The following is a 20920-nucleotide window of genomic DNA, read 5'->3' on the forward strand; positions in this document are numbered from 1 at the left end:
AAAAAAGCGGTATTCTCTCGCTCCTTGCAGCTCGATGTCTGCTTGGCGTGGCGCACAGGGGGCGGAGCCTACCACTCGTGCCGATTTTGTAAGTAGGAGGGGACGGGTACAATTTAAATGAGTTTTTTTTGGTGCCGGCAACCCTGCGCGTGCGCGTTGGAGCGTTCGCGCACACGCACACGCAGTCTGAAGTAAACATTGGCACTCGGCCATTTTTAAAAGTGCTGCAGAAAAAGTGAAAATGTGTTTATTGAACCCTTGCAAAGGCTTGCATTTTAATTTTTTTCATATTTCTGTGTGTGAGGGAGTGCTTTTAGTAGCTGAATAAATCACCTGCTGAATTAATGTTGGCTCTTTAACCAATGTTACTGCAGCAACTGCATTTTAATTCAGCCTTTACAACTCGTTACCGTTTCAATCTCCACCACTCATTCTGTAATTAAAGATAGACTGTGATAAACGGGTCACATGCACTTGTTTGAGACTATTCAAATTCTTTATACATTTTTTTTTAACATTTTTTAATAAAACCACATTGCCCTTTCATGATCAGCACTGAGGCTGCTTGCTGCTTCTTGCCCCTGCCGTCGGGACCGACGCCACGGAACACCGCTGTCTCAAGCACTGAGGCTGCTTGCTGCTTCTTGCCCCTGCCGTCGGGACCGACGCCACGGCACACCGCTGTCTCAAGCACTGAGGCTGCTTGCTGCTTCTTGCCCCTGCCGTCGGGACCGACGCCATGGTACACCGCTACCTCAAGCACTGAGGCTGCTTGCTGCTTCTTGCCCCTGCCGTCGGGATCGATGCCACACCGCTGCCTGAAAGGCCTGCCTGAAGCACTTTCACACAGGTAGGAACATGGTTTATTTAATCTTTGCTTATAAATTTTTATTCAGGTTGGATTTATTTGTATAATATTTGTATAAGTATAACTAAGGATTGATTGTAGAATTTAATGACTTCCCTTTCCCCTCCCCCCCCACCTCGTTCCCGACGCCTAATTTGTAACCTGCGCCTGATTTTTTAATGTGTAGACAAGGTTTTTTCATGCGTACAAAAATCTTCACTTGCTCCATTCTAAGTTAGTTTGGAGTACGTTTTCACTGTGGAAACTTTCAAATCAAGAGTCAGTGGCCGGACATGCCCCCTTTTGGAAAAAAAAATTCTGTTCAAAAGTGAAACTGTTCTACCTGACTAGAACTGCAGAAAACTTAAATGTGGAGAATTGCGATTTCTAAGATAGTCCGTTCTCCACCAGTTGCTCCTTAAAAAATCAGGAGCAAATCATGTGGAAACTTGGGGCCTTACTCTCGTACTCTATTTTCCCCCTCCTAATTAAACCCTTTGTCCTCCGCTGCGGAATTCTAAATTTCTCCCAGTCCTCAGCTTTGCTGCTTTTTCTGGCCAATTTATATGTCTCTTCCTTGGATTTAACGCTATCCCTCATTTCCCTTGTTAGCCACGGTTGAGCCATCTTCCCCGTTTTATTTTCACCCTCACATACTTTGCACTGTTGCAAGCCTGACACCCACATCTCTCAGCTTGCACACACTGCCAGTTATTCAAACATCACCCAAATGTACTGCACAGAACTTTTAACACACTTTCCTCTCTCTTACAGGAGAAGGTCACACAGAATCGGGGGCAGCAGAAACTAAATGGAGGGGGAGAGGCGCCTAGATGCTTTAATTCCAATGGAGGAGATAGTGTTGGCCATAATAGGGAGGGCTATTGCCGAGGCCGTGCCCAGCGGTGGGGCTGAATCCATTGAAGATGACTGTATTCTCAAACCTAATCCTCCTTCTCGCAATCCACTTCCCACGCATCCCACAATCTCTTCTGACTTACAAGCTGCAGATGGTGTAACCATGCCCTGCTTGCTTTTCCCCCTCCCCTCACCATGACTGTACCCTTTCAGATACCCAAGAGCTACAACCTGCCCAGACAGTAGAGGAAGACCAAGCAGATAGTGATGATGAAGACACACAGTCAGTCACTTGGTTTCACACTCTGAGCCACCAGCTCAAAAGCTGAAACTGTACGCATCTTGGAGGATAGCATAGAAGCGGGATGTGCACATGTGGCAACATTGGGTACAAGTGCGCTGCAGCCAGCGAAGTGGAAGGACAGCACAGGTGCCAGACGGCGAGGTCGTACACCTGTTCTGCTGCAGAGGACACGGATGAGGACTTCGATAGGCAAGGGTACAAGAGAAGGCTAATCTGTGTGCACAATGCTTGGTGCATTGGGAAGCCTACCAGAAAGCCTGCTTGCAATGTCGAGGAGCTTGGAGAAGTCTGGCAGCAACTTGGCACAGGATTTTACACTGAGCTTGGAGCCCATCTTTCCAGCATGGAACAGGTGGCCAAGGCCATCAATCCACACACTTGTGGAACCAACCATAATGCAATGGCTGATGTCCCAGTTTCCATTGCAGCACAAGCAGCTTGCACCTAATGTCTGTGTTGCAGTGGAAGCTGAGACTGCTGTCATGCAAGCTCAGCTTGTTGCTATGCAAGTTCAGACTGCTGCCATTAAGGCTGTGGATACCAGTGTTCAAAGGGGCTTCCCGGGTGTCTCTGCTGTCCAGCAAACTGTCCTCCAACAGATTATTAGGATTGCTGAGGGATCGCTCGTGGGAGTGGCAGTGACTTCATGGAGCATGAACCTGCTGTCCTCTCTCGGGTTAACAGCATTTGTGATCCCACTCCGCCAGTGCTCTTGTTGTAGCCTGTCAGCCAGCCAGCCCATGCCGAGATGGTGCAGTGTTGTAGGCCCAGAGCTGCTTGAGGTTGGCCTCCAAGGCCATCTGAAATTTCCCCCACAAAGTCAGGAGCCATTGGGGTAGCACTTCATAGGAGCACTAGGATGGGCAAAGGCACACAGAAGACAGGCGCTAAGGGAATGCAACAGGATTAGTTCAAGTTTGTATGCAATAAGGCATGATTTAATTTATAATTTTGGTTTGGAATGTGTATTTTGTGTTCACTTTTATTTTTCCATTGTGGCCAAGAGGATGATGTGATGGTCAGTGACAAAGGGAAGGTAGGAGTGTGGGACTGTTGGTGATTGGGGTTGAGGTTACTGGTATTGCACTTGAATTAGTTCTTCTCTTACAGCCCAGGCAGAAAGTGTCAGTCGAGGTTGCAGCCTCCCTTCCTCTTCCTTGTGCTCCTGTCCTCAACTTCTTGCCTGATGGATGGTGATAAGTGCTGTTCACTCATGATGGCAAGGTTGTGTAGCATATCTTGAGACCTGCTCAATAGAGTATTGCAGGGCTCCTCCAGAGCGGCCCAGGCAGCAGAATCGTTGCTTCAGCATGCCAATGGTCTGCTCTATTCTATTTCTTGTGACCGCATGGCTCTCATTGTATGCATGCTGCACGTATGTGTGTGTGTGTTGCAAACAGGAGTCATGAGCCATGTTGTCACAGAGCCCTCGTCACCCAGTAGCCGCCAATGTTCCCTCTAAGCTGTGTAGTAATGGGAATAGTACCACACAGGCTGCTTATCGTGTCTGTAGAAATTGAAAGGGACCGTGCATTATAAGAAAGAGGCCGTGGAGAACAAAGCGCAGTTTACAGGGAACATTGGTAGCCACTCTTTGGTTTGCCATGATGGCTGGAATACAGGTGGCACAGCAGACTGCTGTCAGGATAGCGGGCATTGACCTGCCTGATGTGCTGCCTATGGTCACATCAGCTGGATGTTGAGTGGAATCACTTGTGGTTCTGGTACATGGCAGAGTTGACATGCGGCACACACAAAGCAATGTGCGTGCAGTCAATGGCACCCTGCACCATGGGGAAGACTGCAATTCTTGCAAACCTCGTGTTTGCTCCGCCTGCTGCTTTCTGGCAAGAGGGAATGAAATTAAGTTTTATCTCTTTGAATGCAGAGCCTCAGTGACCTCCCTTTTGCAACAGTTAACTGCAAACTGCGAGATGTTGCTAATACCTCCAACACCAGCCTGGAAGGAGCCAAACATTTAAGTTCATAGCCTTCAGTCACCTTCAGTCATTGGCAATGCAGTCCTTGGCCTGTTCTGAGGTTGGTGTCGTGGCTGCAGCAGTTGGCAGATTTCAGTGACAATCTGTTTGGTGATGCGCCGACGTCTCAACTCAAACATTGGTCATCACTGAGGTTCAGGTACGAGAATTGTTCCCTGAACACCCTGAGGGATATGGCCACCTGTAAGTAGTTGTTGATCCCTTTAAACAACGCTGGTGGGGTGTCCTTCATGCTGCTTGATGCGTGTTCAACTGTGAGATTCAGAGGGATTTGACTGGACCATGGAGCTCCAAAATGACACAGCTGGCGTCAAATCAGCATTGCACGCTGATTCATATCATGATCTGCCTTCTCTGCATACTTCTGGCAGACGTTTAGAGTGCGCGCACCAATCTCTTTGCCAAGACGCGCTTCCTGTTGGAGGTGTGCCGCGGATGCCATTTTGGAACCTTAATAAATGGGCGCTACTGAGCTCATTTTCACCCCCTTTCTATAATGGGGTGCCCAAAATTCTGGCTTAACTAATATTTTGTATAAATGCATTACTACTACTTTACTGTTGGACTTTTGTAAACCCAAAATTCTATTGGTCGTTTATGGTTCTATCTCCTTTCATGCTTCCTTTCAGGGTTTTGAATTTCTAGGACTCTGTTCATCTACAGGCTTCTTTATACTCTCCTTCCTTGTTGATTCTGTATTGCCCTCACCTTTATCAGTATTATATTGTAACTGCTTGCAAACTGTCCTAATTTTTGTCGTCAGCAAATTTTGAGATTGTTTTCCCTATGATCAACTTCTATTTATCTATATATACAGAGAACAAAATTATTCTCCACCTTGATTCCTGGAGTGCATCACTTCCAATCGTTCTCCAGCATGTGCAACACCTGTTTACCTGAACTTTGCTGTCGAACATCTTTCTATCCATGCTGCTACTCTTCATCTTGTACCATATGCCTGCATTTTTCTAACCAGCCTTTTTTAGGATACTTTCTTGATTGCCTTCTGGAAATCCACATGTCCATAGATCTGCCTGTACATTTTAAAGCTGCTGTTCTAGTAAAACATATCACGTTTCTTCAGTGCTAGTAATGAGATTAATTATTTTCAACCAGCTTCATTATTTGATTGCTGAGAAATTTGTCTTTCTAATAACAATGTGAAAATAATCAAATTTTGGGCACCGCCGTGACACGAATAACCCAAGAAGAACAATTATAATTAAGTTTGTATGACAAACTTCATTTCACCAGTTGACAGCTGATGTTTGATAGAAATGAAAAATAAAGTAATATATTACACTTTTTAGATTAGGAAAAAAAGGGTCTCTTTCAGAAGCATTTGATTATTTTGAAAGACTTTTTTCTAACCTGACAGGAGAATTAGCAAAGGGCTCCTTGCCGGCCTCCGGGCCTCCCGCTCCTTGCTGGCCTCCCGCTGCCGAGTGCGTTACTCCCCTGCGCCCCGCTGATTTCAGATTCAGCTCTAAACTGCGTTTCCGACCTCTGCCCGCTCACAGCCCTCATCTGGGCAGGTAAGTGATTGGCTGGTTGATTGCTAAGTATCTCTCTCTCTCTCTCTCTCTCTCTCTCTCTCTCTCTCTCTCTCTCTCTCTCTCTCTCTCTCTTTTATAACAGATAAGTCTAATTAGAGGGATGGCAGGGCAGCTCAGTCCTGTGGGGCGCATGTCTCGCGGCATGTGGAAGTCCTGGACGCTTCGTGCAGCTTAGACAAACGTGTGCAGGAGGTGTCTCCAGCTTCAACTATTTGAACTCTGCGTTTCGCGAGGCTGAGAACTACGTGGATAACACGTTTCAGTCGGTGGTCACCCCGCAGCTTAAAAGCATGCAGGCAGAGGAGAAGTGGGTGACCATCAGACGGAGGAAGAACGCTAGACAGGTAGTGCAGAAGTCTCTCCCTCCCCTGAGTCCATCTTGCTTGCCAACTGATATTCTCTGCTGAGCACCGGTGAGGGCCTGTGGGGAGTGCAGCCAGAGTCAAGTGCAAGGCACCACTGGTGGATCAGCTGCACAAGTGGGGAGGGACAAAGAATAAAAGAGCTTTCATGGTAGGGGATTCAATAGTTAAGGGAATAGAGAGACATTTCTGCAGCCATAGACATAACTCCAGGGTGGTACCAGGGTCAGAGTGGACGCAGGGCATTCTGGGGGGGGGGGGGAAAGAGAGGGTGAACAGCCAGAGGTCGTGGTCCATATTGGGACCAATGACCTGGGTAGAAAGAGGGATGAGGTCCTGCAGGCAGAATTTGGAGAGCTAGGAGAAAAATTAAAGGATAGGACCTTAAAGGTAGTAATCTCCGGGTTACTACCGGTGCCACGTGCTAACGAGTACACGAATCGAAGGATGGAGAGGAAGAACGCGTGGCTGGAGCGTTGGTGCAGCAGGGAGGGCTTTAAATTCCTGAGGCATTGGTACCGCTTCTGGGAGAGATGGGACCTATACAAACCAGATGGGTTGCACCTCAACAGCGCCGGGACTAATATCCTCGTGGGGAGTTTTGCTAGTGCTGTTGTGGAGAGTTTAAACTAGCTTGGCAGGGGGATGGGAACCTGAGAACAAATTCAATGGGGAAGGAAGTAAAGTTGAAATTGGAAAGCAAGAATGTAGAAAGTGAATCTGTAAGACAGAGGAAACAAGAGTTAGTAAGTAGTAATCAAGGAGGTCTTATTGTACTAAATGGTATATACTTCAATGCAAGGAGTATAGCGAACAAGGCGGATGAGCTGAGAGCACAGGTAGACACTTGGGAGTATGACATTATCGCCATTACAGAGACATGGCTGAAAGAGGGGCAGGTTTGGCAGCTCAATATTCCTGTTTACAGGATTTTTAGATGGGACAGAAAGGGGAGTAAAAAGTGGGGGGGGGAACGGAGTCACGGTATTGATTCACGAGACTATTACAGCTATAAGGAGGGATGATGTGTTAGAGGGATCATCAAATGAGGCCATATGGGTCGAACTGAAAAATAAAAAAGGAGCAATCACACTGCTGGGCGTGTATTATAGACCCCCAAACAGTGGGAGGGAGATAGAAGAGAAAATATGTAGGCCAATTTCTGTGAAGTCCAAAAACCATAGGGCAGTAATAGTAGGGGATTTCAACTATCCTAATATTAATTGGGACAAATATAGCGTGAAGGGTATAGAGGGTGCGGAATTCCTAAAATGCATTCAAGAGAACTTTTTTTTGGCAGTATGTAACAAGCCCAACACTGGAAGGGGTGGTTCTGGATTTAGTTTTGGGGAATGAAGCTGGGTAGGTGGAAGGGGTATCAATGGGAGAGCACTTGGGTGCAAGTGACCATAATTCAGTCAGATTCAAGGTAGTTGTGGACAAGGATAGAGCAGGAATAAAAGTCCCAAATTGGGGAAAAGCTAACTTTGCTAAGTTGAGAAGTGATTTGGCCACAGTGGACTGGAAACAGTTACTTGTAGGTAAATCAGTATCGGAACAGTGGGAGGCATTCAAGGAGGGGATCCAGAGGGCTCAGGCCAAACATGCGCTCTTAAAGAAAAAGGGTGGGAATAACAATTCTAGAGCCCCCTGAATGTCTAGGGACTTGCATGTCATATATCGACGGCTAAATACTGTAGAATCTCTGGAGGAATATAGAAAATTCAGAGGTGCAATTACAAAGGATATTAGGAATGCTGAGAGAGAGCATGAAAAATTCTTGGCAAGTAAAATTAAGGAAAACCCAAAGATGTTCTATAATTATATTAAGAGCAAGAGGATAATTAAAGAAAGGGTAGGGCCTATTAGAGACCATGAGGATAATCTGTGTGTGGAGGCGGAAGATGTGGGTATGATTCTTAATGAATACTTTGCGTCTGTTTTCACAAAGGAAAGGGGCAATGCAGATACTGCTATCGTGTTGGAGTATGAAATTCTGGATTAAATAAACATAGTAGGAGAGGAGGTATTAAGGGGTTTAGCAGCTTTGAAAGTGGATAAATCCCCAAGCCCAGATGAAATGCATCCCAGGCTGTTGAGCGAAGCAAAAGAGGAAATAGCAGAGGCCTTGACCATCATTTTCCAGTCCCCTTTTTGGATTCGGGCATGGTGCCGGAGGACTACTAATGCGGTACCCTTGTTTAAGAAGGGAGAAAGGGATAGGCCTGCCTGTCAACCTAACCCCAGTGGCGGGGAAAATTATTGGAAAAAGTCCTGAAGGACTGGATAAATCGACATTAAGAAAGGCAAGGATTAATCGGGGACAGTCATCACGGATTTGTTAAGGAAAGATCGTGTTTGACTAACCTGATTGAATTTTTCGAGGAGGTAACCAGGAGGGTCGATGAGGGCAGTGTGTACAATGGACTTTAGCAAAGCTTTTGATAAGGTCCCACATGGCAGACTGGTCACTAAGGTAAAATCCATGGGATCCAAGGCAAAGTGGCAAGTTGGATCCAAAAGTGGCTGAGATAGGAAGCAAAGGGTAATGGTTGATGGATGTTTTTGTGACGGGAAGGATGTTTCCAGTGGGGTTCCACAGGGCTCAGTACTGGGTCCCTTGCTTTTTGTGGTATACATCAATGATCTAGATTTGAATATAGGGAGTATGATTAAGAAGTTTGCAGATTACACTAAAATTGGCTGTGTGGTTGATAATGAAGAGAAAAGTCATGGACTGCAGAATGATATCAATCTACTGCAGATGAGCAGAACAATAGCAAATGGAATTTAATTGAGAGAAGTGTGAAGGAATGCACTTGGAGAGGGCTAATAAGGAAAGTGTATACACATTAAATGGTAGGCCACTTAATAGTGTAGACGAACAAAAAGGGACCTTGGAGTGTTTGTCCACAGATCCCTGAAAGTAGCAGGCCCGGTGGTTAAGAAGGCATACGGAATGCTTGTCTTTATTGGCCGAGGCATAGAATGCAAGAGCCAGAGAGGTTATGCTTAAATTGTATAATACATTGGTTAGGCCACAGCTGGAATACTGCGTGCAGTTCTGGTCGCCGTATTATAGAAAGGACGTGATTGCACTGGAGAGGGTGCAGAGGAGATTTACGAGGAAACTGCCTGGAATGGAGAATCCTAGCTATGAGGACAGATTGGATAGGCTGGGTTTGTTCTCCTTGGAACAGAGCAGGCTGAGGGGAGACCTCATTGAGATGTATAACATTTTGAGGGGCCTGGATATAGTGGATAGCAAGTGCCTATTTCCCTTGGTGGAGGGGTCAATTACGAGGGTGCATAGGTTTAAGGTGGTTGGTGGAAGGTTTAGAGGGGATTTGAGGGGAAGTTTCTTCACGCAGAGCGGGGTTTGGAACTCACTGCCTGGAAAGGTGGTAGAGGCAGAAATCCTCACCATCTTTAAAAGATGTTTGGATGTTACGGACCTAGAACTGGTAAGTGGGATTAGACTGGATAACCTTTTGTTGGCTGGTGCAGATACAATGATAAGTACTGCAGGGAATCTAATATGACCAGAGTGATGATCTGGGCTAGTTTCAATCGCCTGGATGGGTTGGAGGAATTTTTCAGATTTTTTTTTTCCTACAATTGGCTTGGGTTTTTATCTTTTTTTTTTGCCTCTCTCAGGAGATCGCATGGTTCCGGGTGAGATGGTGTAAAATGATGCGATACATAGGGTATTGCAGTTGTGTGGGGCGGACTGGTTGGGTCGGATGCTCTTTACCTGTCCGCCATTGTACATAGGTTTATATGTAACCTTCAGGGCTGCTGACCGAGGGCCATGTGGCTTTGTCGGCCGGCACGAACACGATGGGCCAAAATGGCCTCCTTCTGCGCTGTAAAGTTCAATGTTTCTAATTGCAACATAAGTTCAGGGGAGAGGATCCTGGCTACTGGACTGGCAAATTAAAGTATGGCTTACATTAATTTTACACTTACTAGTTGAGACATTAGAAGCACCTCAACTTCTAGGAAAGGTGATACTGTACAGTTCCAATTCCCTTTTGAATATTTGGCTAGAAACTTTCACATACATCCTATAAAAAGGCTCTACTTTAAAAGTTTGTTGGGGCAGAGAAATAATTAGATCAAAAATTGAAACCATTTGAATTTACAGATTATCTGGTCATTATCACATTGCTTTTTGTGGGAGCTTGCTGTGTGCAAATTAGTTGCTGCATTGCCCACATTACAACAGTGACGACACTTTTTTAAAGTACTTCATTGGCTGCAAAACTGCACCACAGGATATCTACTCTTTTCAGGAGTTAAAGGATAAGAGGGTGGTGGGGAAATGAATGGCAATATTTGCAAATTCATGCTGTGTGTTAAAATGCAGATTTTTACATATACACATACTGGTTTCAATAATAGCATCTGCATTCTAAATGAAGTTACTGAATGATTGAAACTTTTAAAATCTTTGATAGAACTTTCATGTTTATGGGTAATGTTTGTGTCGGCTGGTTTCAGTGGTAGCTTTTTCACTGAGTCAGAAAGTTGTAGTTCAAGCACAGCTCTGAGACTTAAGCACATAATTTAGGTTGACTCGTAAGTGCAGCACTGAATAAGTGCTGCATTGTCCAAGGTGTTGCCCTTCGGATAAGACGATAAACACAGGCTTTGTCAGCCTGTTTAGTTGGGCATAAAAGTTGCCATGACACATTTTTGAAGCCTAGGGTATACTCTTAAGGTCATCTTAGCTTTTTAAAAAAAAATCTTAGCCACTCATGCCTGTTACCCCATTCAGTTAGGTAATGGCTGATCGATACCTCAGCGAGGATTCCATCTGCTCCTGATGCCGCCTTGTTCTTGAGCTGACGTATGACCTTTTCGTGCAGGGCTGGGGTTTTGCTGAGGTGGTGGCGGGTAGCATGCTGCGGGATGGAGTCGAGGATATTCGAAGGCAGTGTCTCGGTTAAGGAGATCTTCAAAGTGCTCCTTCCAGCGGGTCCTGACTGTCTCGGCTGTCCTTAATAAGTGATTCTCCATTCTTGGCCAGCAGTGAGGTGGGGCCTTGGGCCGTCGATGGTCTTGACTGCGCTGAAGAATCCTCGCACGTCATGGCTGCGAAGCACTGCCAACACTCGACCAGCTCCATTGGGCGGGTTATATCATCCGCATGCCTGACAGAAGACTTCCGAAGCAAGTGCTCTACTCGGAACCCCTACACGGCAAGTGAGCCCCAGGTGGGCAGAGGAAACGCTTCAAGGACACCCTCAACGCCTCCTTGATAAAGTGTAACATCCCCACCGGCACCTTGGAATCCCTGACCCAAGACAGTCCACAGTGGAGGAAGAGCATCCAGGGGGGCACCAAGCACCTCGAGTCCCGTTGGCGAGAGCTTGCAGAAATCAAGCGCAGACAGCGGAAGGAACGTGTGGCAAACCAGGCTCCCCATCCATTCTTTCCTTCAACCACTGTCTGCCCCACCTGTAACACAGACTGTAATTCCCGCATTGGGCTGCACAGCCACCTGAGAACTCACTTTTTTTTTTAAAGAGTGGAAGCAAGTCTTCCTCGATTTCGAGGGACTGCCTATGATGATGATGATGATGACCTGTATCTTAAGTCCATACCATGACTCCCTTACCCATTAAAAGTCTGTCAATCTCAGACTTGAAAATTTTAATTGATCCAGTATCCACAGCCTTTTGGGGGAGTGAGTTCCAGATTTCTACTACCTATTGTGAAAAATGCTTTCTGATTTCACTCCGAAATGGCCTTGATCTAATTTTAAGAATTTGCTCTCTTGTGTTTTCTGGTTCCACTTCGAAATTGCAAGACCATTATTGATCGTGATTACACTGAAAATCCCAAAACCTGAAGACGCTGATTTAATGTCACACCTGGCTTCATTGATTTTCACTCCATTGTGTCTGCCTGCTTAAACATACCTACATTTATCCCTGATTGTGGCTACATTTATCCTTGATGTTGGCTACATTGTTGCTCCCACTCATGAGTTTTCACTTACTGAACCATTTGCTCTTTGTCTGTTAGGTCAAACTGCTTGTCCTCAATCCAGTCCTGGATGAGCCACAATTTCCTTCAGTTATATATTTGGAAGACGAAATTTCTTCAGTCTCTGCCACGAGCTCTGTACCCTTGCAGCCTACTCCATCCACCTCCCCAGCCACTGTTACAGGCTGAACCGGTTTGTTCATAACTTCAGCGTCCTATTCAAATCCTGATCTGAGCTACAGACCCCATATTCTATTCATCACAAAGACTGCTTATTTCCACCTCTAATAACATCTGCCTTCACTCCTACCTTAGCCCATCTCCAGTTGAAGCACTCATCTATGCCTTTTTTCATTTCAAGACTCTGCTATTTCAGTGCGCTTCCGGTTGGCCTATCCTCCACTTTCCATAAACTTCAGCTAGTCCAGAATTCTGCTTCCTCCATCTTATTCCGCATTATGTCCAGCTGACTCATCCGCCTCTCCATGCTGACTTGTATTGGCTCCCAGTTCCCAAATGCCTCAAATTTCAAATTCCCATCCTCATGTTCATGCCTCTCCCTATCTCTTTATAAGAACATAAGAACATAAGAATTAGGAACAGGAGTAGCCATCTAGCCCCTCGAGCCTGCTCCGCCATTCAAAAAGATCATGGCTGATCTGGCCGTGGACTCAGCTCCACTTACCCGCCCGCTCCCCATAACCCTTAATTCCCTTATTGGTTAAAAATCTATCCATCTGTGATTTGAATACATCCAATGAGCTAGCCTCAACTGCTTCCTTGGGCAGAGAATTCCACAGATTCACAACCCTCTGGGAGAAGAAATTCCTTCTCAACTCAGTTTTAAATTGGCTCCCCCGTAATTTTGAGGCTGTGCCCCCTAGTTCTAGTCTCCTCGACCAGTGGAAACAACCTCTCTGCCTCCATCTTGTCTATCCCTTTCATTATTTTAAATGTTTCTATAAGATCACCCCTTTAACCTCAGTCCTAACCCCCAGCCCAAAATCTGCATTCCTCTGACTCTAACCTTGTACTTCCCTTCGCCATGCCATTGGCGGCTATGACTTCAGCCACTTAAGCCGCATGATCAAGGTTCTTCCTAAACCTTGACACCTCCATCTCTGCCTTTTTTAAGATGCTCCTTAAAACCCACTTCTTTGACAAGTTTTGGTCACCCCTTTGGCTCGGCATCTTTTTAAAAAAAAAAAATGTCCTTGCCTTTGTAAACCATTATAATATGTTTTTCTGCATTAATGTTGCATAAATGTTGGTGGAGTTGTACAGGCTTGATGGACCAGCTGCTCTCTACATTCCTCCCGTGTTTTTAATTTTACCCCAGAGCCAATATTCATAAGAACATAAGAAATAGGAGCAGGAGAAGACCATACGGCCCCTCGAGCCTGCTCCGCCATTTAATACGATCATGGCTGATCCAATCATGGACTCTGGTTTATTTCCCTGCCTGCTCTCCATAACCCCTTATTCCCTTATCGTTTAAGAAACTGTCTGTTTCTGTCTTAAATTTATTCAAAAAATTATTCCACAGCTCTCTGAGGCAGCGAATTCCGCAGATCCACAACCCTCAGAAGAAATTTCTTCTCATCTCAGTTTTAAATGGGCGGCCCCTTATTCTAAGATTATGCCCTCTAGTTCTAGTCTCTCCTATCAGCGGAAACATCCTCTCCATCAACCTTGTCAAGCCCCCTCATAATCTTACACGTTTCAATAAGGTCACCTCTCATTCTTCTGAATTCCAGTGAGTAGAGGCTCAACCTTTCCTCATAAGTCGACCCCCTCATCTCTGGAATCAACCTAGTGAACCTTCTCTGAACTGCCTCCAAAGCAAGTATATCCTTTCTTAAATATGGAAACCAAAACTGCGCGCAGTATTCCAGGTGTGGCCTCACCTATACCCTGTATAGCTGTAGCAAGACTTCCCTGCTTTTATACTCCATCCCCTTTGCAATAAAGGCCAAAATACCATTGGTCTTCCTGATCTCTTGCTTGTACCTGCATACTATCCCTTTGTGCTTCATGCACAGGTACCCCCAGGTCCCGCTGTACTGCAGCCCTTTGCAATCTTTCACCATTTAAATAATAACTTTGATTTTTTTTCTGCCAAAGTGCATGACCTCACACTTTCCAACATTATACTCCATCTGCCAAATTTTTGCCCACTCATTTAGCCTGTCTATGTCCTTTTGCAGATTTTTTTTGTCCTATCTTCCTATCTTTGTATCATCAGCAAACTTGGCTACGTTACACTCAGTCCCTTCTTCCAAGTTGTTAATATAGATTGTAAATAGTTGGAGTCTCAGCACTGATCCCTGTGGCACCCCATTGGTTACTGTTTGACAACCCAAGAATGAGCCATTTATCCCTACTCTGTTTTCTGTTAGTTAGCCAATCCTCTATCCATGCTAATATATTACCCCCAACCCCGTGAACTTTTATCTTGTGCAGTAACTTTTTATGTGGCAGCTTGTCACATGTCTTCTGGAAGTCCAAATACACCACATCCACTGGTTCTCCTTTATCCACCCTGTTCGTTACATCCTCAAAGAACTCCAGCAAATTTGTCAAACATGATTTCCCCTTCATAAATCTATGCTGACTCTGCCTGACCGAATTTTGCTCTTCCAAATGTCCTACTACTGCTTCTTTAATACTGGATTCCGACATCTTCCCAACCACACATCTTAGGCTAACTGGTCTATAGTTTCCTGCTTTTTGTCTGCCTCCTTTTTTAAATAGGGGCATTACATTTGCAGTTTTGCAATCTGCTGGGACCTCCCCAGAATCCAGGGAATTTTGGTAAATTACAACCAATGCATCCACTATCCCTGCCACTACTTCTCTTAAGACCCTAAGACCCTATTCATGTCCAGTCTCATTTTTGATTCCAACTTTAAAAAGTAAAAATCACATTCTACAAAAAAATAAAATACGGTTTACAGTTTCCTGTTTTTTTTTTTCTCTCCTCTCCCACTAGGCTAAACTTCTCCTAGCCCTAACTCTCCAGATCTAAACTATACTCCTTGCCACCGAAGGGAAGGAAACAGAGAAGCTTGGGGCAAGGTGGTGGTGGTGCGGTTCCCCCTCTCAGGAATGTAATTCTGAAGCCCTAATACTGTTGATAAAATTGAAATAAAAAAAAAACACCTGTTTATGTAACTTGTTCTGTAACCTAGATGCAGTGGTAATAATGAACTGCTAAGTTTTGAAATTATACTCATTCTGTGTACATATTGGCGAAGGGTGTCGGACTTTTGCAATCGCCTCCCACTCCAGGCAGTCCCTGCTCTTGCTCACTCCAGCTCCTGACCTTCCCCCTTCTTCCAGGATTCACCTTCTTTACTTGTTCTCTTCTGGCTTCGAAGGAGATGCAGACAGATCCTGCACTGGAATGCAAAGTGACAGGAACCGAGACTTGGACTTTACACAAATGCAACAAATCAACACTATTTCGATGCCAATTCTCAAAATGAGCAGTCAGGAAAGTTGTACAGGAAGAGACATGCAGAGTGAATGTAAAGCAAGAAAGATAGACTTGAAGCAAATGGGAAGAGAGTGGGACATTTGAGATGCATTTCGAAAGTGAAAATATAGAAGAAAGCAAACTTGGTGAAGGGGAAACTTGCTGCAAGAGAAATGATGAGAACAAGGGCCCTACAGATATTGAGACATCGCAAGAGGCATACAATTGAACACTAAGAAAAACTGAGAAATAATTCAAACCATCAGATAGTTGCTGGAAGGTTGGGGGTAAAATTCAACTTTGGCAGGCATGCAAAATGGGCACCAGTATACACCTCGCCTGATTTTCCTTTCCATTGACTCGGAAAATCAGGCAAGGTATATTAATGGCAGCCGATCTGCTGACGCCTGTTTTGTGCCCCCGCTGAAGTTAAATTTCACCTTCCTTTTTTTTATTTTAGAAATTGAGTGATGCTGTAGAGGTTGGTGTGTGTATGTGATTTCTCTCTCAATTTTTTAAGATTACTCTTGCTCAGTTTTAAAATTATGTAACCATTTCTTGTGTGAAAATATCCACACCTAATTGTTGCACTTCGCTGTTGATTCCCTGTTAACAACTAAACAACTTGTATTTATAAAGCACCTTTTAACAAAGTAAAATGTCCCAAAGCGCTTCACAGGAGTATTATGAGACTAAATTTGACAAGTAAAGCTAGTAGGTGATGCTCTACAGATTTCCAATGTTAATCTTGTGACTTAACCTGTCGCAGCTCCTTGTAGCAACACCATGCTACAGGGAGCTGTGACAAGTTAAGTCATTATCCTTTCCACACACATTGCTCGAAATGCTTTCTGGAAAAAAATTGCCTTTCTTTCCCTTCACAAATAAATTTTTTTTAATGTCCAAATTAAGGCTTAAAAAATGTAACATTCAAAAATTACATATTACATTAACTTGATTAAATGTATTCATTATTTTGTGTCTTTTTTTATTGTCATCTTTTTACTTCATGGCTTCAGCTCTCCCAAAAGCTTAGGGTTGGACTTGATATTTTTATCCAAAATGATGATACTTGGCTAAATGCAGGTTGTGCAGTCTTGGGGTATGCAGTATATAAGAAAACATAAAGGGTCAGACTCAAGTTTTATTCAGGTAATATTTGTATTGAGTGTCTTTAAAACAAAAAAAATGCAGGCTGTATGAAAAAGAATGAGGGCAAAAATTACAAACTGGTGCTACATGCCTGTTGTAGCTTTTTTTGTATTCTATAAACTTCAAGAAATGTATTCAGCTGGGTGTGTTCCCTTATCCTAATTTAATCCACTTTTCAAAAATAAGCACTAAATAATTATGAAACAAAAGCCTTGACCATCTGTCAGTTAGAAAATATAAATATGCTAAATATTAGCACCTTAGCAGTCAGGAAATGTAAATGCATTAAACGTGGAGAGATGCATTGTGACCCGCATGCAAGAAAACCCAGAACTTGCTTGACATTGTACCCATCTGCAGGAAACGAACGTTTGCTGGTGCAGAGTTAAGCTATTTGCCCAACTACTGCCCATGAAACGTTTACACCTGGAAAAAGCAGGCGTAAGAAATTATTTTACCAGCGTAAGGGTTGAAATAAACATTAAAAATGATTTAACCATACAAAAACCTTTTAAAATTAGGTTATTTTTGGCCTCTTGAAAAAAGTCAACATTTTTTAATACAATTTTTTCAAATATTTAATTTGTATCTTAATTAACTTTGAACATGTAATTTATTTTTATTTCAATGTTGTGAAAGTGTTTTTTAGTGTGTTCCTATTATGATATTTATTCTGTAAGTAAATGGCATCCCTCTTTGTGATTGGTGGGCTGGCTAGCGTGATCCCAGGGAGATTTGCAAACCTCATGCGCCCCTGGGATCTGTGGGCCTATACGCGGGCTTATGCCTGCAGGCTCAGGAGCGTGAGTCTTTGAAGGTACGGAGGCACCAGGTAGTTGCGGAGGTCATGACTGCAATTTCCAGCCCATTGCATTTCTAAATCTTAATTAGAATTTTTTTTTGAAATTGAACTCTGAAGAAAATGGAGGAAAGTAGGGAAACAGGCTGCCACCTGCTGGGGGTTAGGAGCAAGTAAAATGAGGGGTAGTAGATGGAGGAGCATGAGTAAAGTGAGTAACAGTGGAGTGAGGTGGAGGATTGAGTTGATGGTTCTAAGGGCAAGACTATCCTAATATACACTGAGATAGTAATAGTGTAAAGGCAGACAGGGAAAGAATTTCTGAAAAACTTTCTTGATCATTGGGCTGGAAATGTAATGAAGGAGGCATTGCTGGATCTGGTTCTGAGGAATGAGGTGGAGCAAGTGTCAGTAGGGGAACATTTAGGGAACAGTGATCATAGTATCAAAGTTTAGATTAACTATGGAAAAGGACCGGGAGAAATCTAGAGTAAAAACACTTATTGGAGGAAGGCCAATGGATTGAGAATGGAACTGGCCTGGGTAAATTGGAATCAAAGATTGACCGGCAAAACTATAATCGAACAATGTGCTGCCTTTAAAGAGGAGATGGTTCAGGTACAATCAAGATACATTCCCTCAAGAGGGAAAGGTAGGGCAACCAAAGTCAGAGCTTCCTGGATGACAAGAGGTAGAGAGTAAGATGAAGCAGAAAAAGGGGGCGTATGACAGATGTCACGTTGAGAATACAATTGAGAACCAGGCTGAATATAGAAAGTTCAGAGGGCAAGTGAAAAAAGAAATGAGGGTCAAAGAGAGAGTATGAGAATAGATTGGCAGCTAACATAAGAGATTCAAAAGTCTTCCATAGGCATATGAATAGTAAATGGTTAGTAAGAGGAGGGGTGGGGCCAATTCGGGACCAAGGAGGAGACCTATGCATGGAGACAGAGGTCATGGCTGAGGTACTAAATGAGTACTTTGCATCTGTCTTTACAAAGGAAGAAGATGCTGCCCAAGTCATCGTGAAAGAGGAGATACTGGATGAGATTTTTAAAAATTGATGGAGGAGGTACTAGAAAGGCTGGCTGTACTTAAAGTAGATGAGTCAACTGGACCAGATGGGATGCATCCTAGGATGCCGAGGGACTTAAAGGTGGAAATTGTGGAGGTACTGGCCATAATCTTCCAATCCTTAGATATGGGGGTGTTGCCAGAGGATTGGAAAATTGCAAATGTTGCACCCTTGTTCAAAAGCAGGTGTGAGGATAAACCCAGCATCTGTAGGCGAGTCAATTTAACCTCTGTAGTGGGGAAGCTTTTAAAAATGGTAATCAGGGACAAAATTAACAATCACTTGGACAAGTGTGGATTAGTTAAGGAAAGCCAGCACGGATTTGTTAAAGGCAAATCGTGTTGAGCTAACTTGATTGAGGTTTTTGATGAGGTAATAGGTTGATGTGGTGTACATGGACTTCCAAAAAGCAGTTGATAAGGTGCCACATAATAGGCTTGCCAGCAAAGTTGAAGCCCATGGAATAAAAGAGACAGTGGCAGCATGGATATAAAATTGGCTATGTGACAGGAAACAGAGGGTAGTGCTAAACGGTTGTTTTTCAGACTGAAGGAAGGTGCTCCCCAGGGGTCGGTACTGGGACTACTGCTTTTCTTCTATATTAATGACCTTGGATGTGGGTGTACAGGGCACAATTACAAAATTTGCAGATGAGATAAAACTTGAAAGTATAGTGAACAATGAGGAGGATAGTGATGGTCTTCAAGAGCACATAGACAGGCTGGTGGAATGAGCGGACACGTGGCAGATGAAATTTAACGTAGAAAATTGTGAAGTGATATATTTTGGTAGGAAAAATGAGGAGAGGCAATATGAACTAAAGGGTACAATTCTAAAGGGGATGCAGGAACAGAGCGAGCTGGTGTATATGCACAAATTGTTGAAGATGGCAGGGCACGTTGAGAAAGCGGTTTTAAAAAAAAAAAAGCATGCGTCATCCTGAGCTTCATATATTGAGGCATAGAGTACAAAAGCAAGGAAGTCATGGTGATCCTCTATAAAACACTGGTCTGACCTCAACTGGAATATTGTGTCCAATTCTGGGCACTGTATTTTAGGAAGGATATGAAAGCCTTGGAAAGGATGCACAAAAGAGAGATGAGGGACTTCAGTTATGTGGAGAGTCTGCATTTGTTGTTCTTGGAGCAGAGAAGGTTGGGAGGAGATTTGATAAAGGTGTTCACTCATGAGGGGTCTAGACAGAGTAGAGAGAAACTTTCCATTGGCGGCAGGGCCGAGAACCAGAGGACACAGATTTAACGTGATTGGCAGAAGAACCAAAGCCGACATGAAAAAAAAACTGCTTTACGCTTTGAGTGGTTATGATCTGGGATGCACTGCCTGAGAGGGTGGTGGAGGTAGATTCAATTGTAACTTTCAAAAGGGAATCGGACAAGTGCCTGAAGGAAAAAATATTTGAAGGGCTATGGGGAAAAAGCAGGGGCGTGGGATTAGCTGAAGTGCTCTTGCAAAGAGCCAGCATGGGCATGATGGGCTGAATGGCTTCCTTCTGTGCTATAACCATTCTGTGATTGTGATTCTAGAGGTAATAGGGTAGTAAGTAGGGGATGTAATGGGAGGGGCTGGAGTAAGCTCAACTGGTGAGAGAAGGGATTGGAAGGAAACACTGGGCTAAAGGCTATATTTTCATGCATACCCACCAGAAAGGCTTTCCCTGTGATGCATCACCACTCTTGACTGGAAATATGAAAACTGAGGGGGAAGCGGAGAGAAAAAAAGAGAAATGACAACATGGAGATGGGATTCTCTGGCATGGCACACAGTGAATTTTCTTGCCCTGGAAATGTAGAATCTTTTGTCCTTCCAAGCAGTAAGTTTCCTTTGAACACCAAATGCCCTAGGAAGAAAAGCTCACTTGGTAATCAGGTTGGGCAGGTCGTCCCAGTGAGGGGAATTATATCCCAATCACCCAAAACATGTAAAATGCAGTCGCTCTTACTGGATCCCAACTGTCCAACATGTCAGGTTCTTTTGACAGTAGTTTCTGAGAGGTACAGTAATGCAGAAATAGAGCTTCATTTAAAATGGTGTTTTGAACCTAATGGAGTGTAAATGATAATATAGCTGTCGCATTACTTCTTTATTTTAATAGAAGGATAGCTGAATGAAAAATTGGCAATGGGAATTTGAAAATGGAAAATAAAATATTTTGGAACAACTTAAGGTACTATGGCGGTGGCAACTTTGTCATGAAGGAGAAAATAGAGTATGAGAGTAAACTTGCAGGGAACATAAAAACTGACTGCAAAAGCTTCTATAGATATGTGAAGAGAAAAAGATTAGTGACGACTAATGCAGTCAGAATCAGGTGAATTCATAATGGGGAACAAGGAAATGGCAGACCAATTGAACAAATAGTTTGGTTCTGCCTTCACTAAGGAAGACACGAATAACCTCCCGAAAATACAAGAGGACAGAGGGTCTAGCGAGAAGGGAGAACTGAGGTAAATCCTTAGTCAGGAGGGCAGCAACAG

The 20920-nt window shown here is 43.9% G+C and overlaps 1 protein-coding gene across 12 annotated transcripts in view; it reads left to right on the forward strand.

Moving 5' to 3' along the window:
* lcorl (ligand dependent nuclear receptor corepressor-like) overlaps positions 1 to 20920 on the forward strand; it is a 212108-nt gene that overhangs the window by 52281 nt on the left and 138907 nt on the right. The window contains exon 2 of one of the 12 annotated variants that reach the window (XM_070870759.1): positions 5388 to 5544. The exons of the other annotated variants lie outside the window; for them this stretch is intronic. The gene's annotated coding sequence lies outside the window, so the exon portion shown is untranslated. The remainder of the gene's footprint in view (positions 1 to 5387; positions 5545 to 20920) is intronic. 12 annotated transcript variants of the gene reach the window in all.

Source organism: Pristiophorus japonicus, chromosome 2 (genome assembly GCF_044704955.1).
Source record: "Pristiophorus japonicus isolate sPriJap1 chromosome 2, sPriJap1.hap1, whole genome shotgun sequence".
Classification (NCBI taxonomy): Eukaryota; Metazoa; Chordata; class Chondrichthyes; family Pristiophoridae; genus Pristiophorus; species Pristiophorus japonicus.